The following is a 271-nucleotide window of genomic DNA, read 5'->3' on the forward strand; positions in this document are numbered from 1 at the left end:
GTAAAAGGGATGTGGGGGCTCGTGGGTCCCCATTGAGGCAGCAGGGGTTTGGGGTTTGGGGTTTGGCACCATTTATCGGGTCCATAGGGGTGTATAGGGCTGAAAACAGCCCCGTGTGCCCCCAAAGCCCCTTTGCCACCAGCCCCCAGTGTCCTCCATGGGTCAGGGCGTCCTCAGCCGGAGCTGGGGGGGTGCTTTGGGTCTGGTGGAGGGCATGAGCCCGCCTCTCCTGCAGTACCTGCAGATGAAGTGGCCGCGGCTGGACGGGACC

Source organism: Nestor notabilis, unplaced genomic scaffold, assembly GCF_000696875.1.
Source record: "Nestor notabilis isolate BGI_N333 unplaced genomic scaffold, ASM69687v1 scaffold23426, whole genome shotgun sequence".
Lineage (NCBI taxonomy): Eukaryota > Metazoa > Chordata > Aves > Psittaciformes > Psittacidae > Nestor > Nestor notabilis.